The sequence below is a fragment of the Ictidomys tridecemlineatus genome, unplaced genomic scaffold, assembly GCF_052094955.1.
Source record: "Ictidomys tridecemlineatus isolate mIctTri1 unplaced genomic scaffold, mIctTri1.hap1 Scaffold_96, whole genome shotgun sequence".
Lineage (NCBI taxonomy): Eukaryota > Metazoa > Chordata > Mammalia > Rodentia > Sciuridae > Ictidomys > Ictidomys tridecemlineatus.
Genome location: NW_027526172.1, coordinates 75,461 through 79,298, shown reverse-complemented (window position 1 = coordinate 79,298; position 3,838 = coordinate 75,461).

The window sequence follows — 3,838 nt, the reverse complement described above, 5'->3', positions numbered from 1 at the left end:
ATTTCTAGTGCTGATCCCACCAACAGCAAGGGCCAGGCTCAATATAAGCTCATTGCTGTTGATGTTTTTGTAGTTGTTACCACTACCACGATTCTTTGACAACAGAGCACCCACCACAATTCTGGGCATGGAGAAGTTCACTCTTTGCCAATTCTGACTGCTGTTTGATGATGCTTATTTCTTTCCCAGGCACCCCACCACATTTTCCAGGTTGTAAATCTGCCTCTCACCCCTGTCGTCAGCTGCTTCTTGAACAGGAACCAATTCTCTGTAATCAAGGCCCGTGGAGATGGCAATTCCCCATCCTGCATCTGCTGGGTGCTCACAGCTTTATCACTTTCCTTGGTTAGGATTGAAATACTTCATAGCATTAATGTTTTTCAGATTGAAACCTGCAGGGTTGGTTTTTCAATTTCCCCCCTGGGACGGTAGCAGAACTTGTCTTCCAGAAGAGAAACTAATTGAGAGGTCTCTGACAGGGCTCTGCACTTGCAGGCTAAAGGGAATAGTGCCTTCTGACACAGAGGAGCATCTGTGGCCTTGGCTGGATTTGTGCACCCAGGGTTGAAGGACATCAGCAAGAGAGATAGCAGGGACTTCTCCTGATCAAGGGACCAGTGGGGATGGGACAGGAATCACATTTATTGCTCATTATGCAATGAACTAAGAGCTTTGATTCCACACAACTCTGGGGATAGGACAAGAGTTAAAATCCTTAATAACTTAGGTTGGCAGTTATGGTGTGAGTTATTTCATAAGGGATGCTGCTCAGGGGCCCTTTCCAGGGCCTTCTGGAATTCTGGGTATCATCTCTTTGACTCTATGTCCAAATGACATATCTTGTTTCCCTGTCTCTCACTCTCCTTTTGTGTTCCTGTTCTTTGAGCTCATGTCTGTGTGTACAAATTGGTCCCAAGATGAGGCCACATTGAGCTTCCATGAGCATCTCTTGGGGTGCCAAGGATCTGCTTTGGCTGAGGGTTGAACTTGCAGGAGTTCCTGGCCCAGGCCTGCAGAGGGCGCTTGCCTGCACACACCCAGCAAAGGTTAATGGGGAGCAGTTGGTGGGATCCGCATTAGAAACCACTTTTACACATTTGTGCATCTACTACCTGAGCTGTAGAAGAGGAAGAGGAAAGAGAACTAATGTGGAGTTAAGGATCAGCTAGGCATGTTACTGTATCACACTCAATGGGAAGACTTGCCTTTGGAAGAAATGATGGTTCAAATCTCAGCTGTATGGTCTTGCTGAAGTTATTTAACCTCTTTGTTTGAAAGATATGTAATAATAATTACTAACTAATGAGATTGTTGGCAGGAGGTAAAGATGGCTTGATAGAATTAAGAATAATAAAATGTGTTGAGTACAGTGCCTTGTACACAGTCAGTGCTTAATAAATGGAAGCTGCTGCTATCTCTCCCTACTGCAGATGAGAACGTTGAAGAGGGGTACATGTAAGTCACATACTTAGTGTCATTTAGTTTATAGGCAGAAAGATGCTTCTAATTCCTAAGGTTTTGCTGGATGATCTGTTTTGCTAAGGAACTTTAAAAAAATTGTACCTAATAAGTTGAAACTGCATAAGAGTTGAAAATATATCAGAAAATGAGACAGAGTTTAACTATTTTTTGGTGGTTGTTTTTCTTTTTTCTTCAGTGTATGGCTAACTAACTGCTTTTGTTGTCAACTACATCCTAGAGGTGGGGTGGTTGGAACGAAAGCAAGAGCAACAGAGGTGAGCTGTTTCTTTCCTACTAACAATTTTTCATACCAAGATTTTCATTAAAACCTCCAAAGGCAGGGAGCCTGCTGCCAAGTTGATCAGGGAGTGAGCTTCTTCATTCTTTTGGCAAAGTCACAAATTCATACAGGAGGATGGCATAATTCATTTTGGGCAAATCAGACCAATCTCTTTCCTCACTTTCTCGTTAAGCTTCTCTAACTTTGGCCATTTTCTCTCTGGAATTGCACCAGATTGGGAAAGAGAAGGGGAAAAAAAAGACACACTTAGATCTACTGAATGTCTTACAATTTAATTCCTCTTCCATAGGATTAGTCTGCAAGGTCTGCGGCATTATCTCCATCTCACAGTTAAGGAAACTAAAGCTCAGGGAGGTGAAATGGCATTTTCAACGTCACTCAGAGAGGAAGCAGCACAGTCAAGATAAGAACTGGGGCCCTCCGTCTCCCAAACTCAGACCCCCCCACACTGCATCAGGCAGCTAGGAGTTGCGTTTTCAACTCTGGCTTACAACATTAATTCATTATTTCAGGATCGCTTTTTTTTTTTAATTCCCCAGGCCTCATTTTTATTCAAAATGTGGGTAAAGGCAAAGTTTGAGTTTGGCCAAGGCAAAGTTTGGCTAATGGACCCAACTATCCCACTCCTTGGCATTTTCCCAAAAGGTCTAAAATTGGCACAACACAGTGATGCAGCTACATCAATGTTTATAGCAGTGCAATTCACAGGAGCTCAATTATGGGATCAACCTAGATGCCTCTCAATAGATGAATGGATTAATAAACTTTGATATATATGTATATATAAAAACTATAATGTATTTAATGTATATATATGTATATACACACATAATGAAGTTCATAAAAACTGAACACAATTATGGCATTTGCTGGTAAATGGATGGAAATAGAGAATATTCATGTTAAGTAAAATTAGACAAACTCAGAAACTCAAAGGTTGAATATTTTTCCCTCATATATGGAAGCTAGAGTAAAATAAAGGAAAGGGGAGAGAAGGATAGGGAAACAAAGAACCAATCAAATATAAATTAATAGAGGATTGAATGGAAGATGTAGGGGAGAGAGGAGGGAGGGAAGGGGGAAATGGGGGATCATGAAATGAGATCAATTTCCATGTATATATGAGTTTTTTAGGGTGAACCCAAGTATTATGTATAACTATAAAGCTCTAACAACAACAAAACAAAACAAAAAAAACAAGATATGGCTAATGGATTTTATCCAAAGGCCAATCTTGATCAATTGGTAGTGACTTCTTGGAGTTCTGGGTTGAAGGAGAGTCTGCAGTAATGTCTAGGCTCCTTAGGAAAGAGTGCTGGGATTGACTTGTGATGTCTGCCTCTGGTGTATCTATGGTGGTAGGAGGGCTCACTAAGGGGCTATCAGTGTCATTGTTGTCCTTGTTGCTTATGACCACACTTGTCCCACTCAGCCTCCTGCCTCCATTTTGAAGAATGAGAATAAAGAAAGAAGGAGAAAGAAGAGAAGAATACTTGTGTCTAGAAACAAAACGTTTTCCAAGAATTTCTAACAGACTTCTACACCTCATTGGCTAAAATTGTCTGACATGGAAGCACCTCATTGAATGGGAGTTTGGAGAAAGAAGCATTTTAGTTGGTTCCGTTTCTAAACCTCAGAAAAACTAAGATTCTGTTAGGAAAGAAGTGCCATCTGGATTCGGGACAGGAGATACCAGCTGTGTCTGCTATGTGTACCATCCCTGGATTGGATATCCTCAGGGCCCTCCCCCCAGTACAGAACAGTCATCTGACAAGGCAGCCACTTTACTTCTTCTTGGGTACAATGATGTTTTCATCAATGAATATTGAGCCTCGGACTCATTAGGGATCATTAATGGACATTCAGATTATGGGGTTCCAAGCTAGTGGGAGAGGCCCTGATGATAGCCAAATGAAGGACAGAAAATCCACAGGAGGCATCTCCCAAAGAGCAGTACTCAGGAAGCTGTGGGGTGACCTAGCATAATGTCCTGCTAACAAGGGGTCTCATCCAAGATCAGCATCTCCACCATCTGTGCTTTCAAAGATGTTTTTGTGATAAAAACATTAAGTGAAA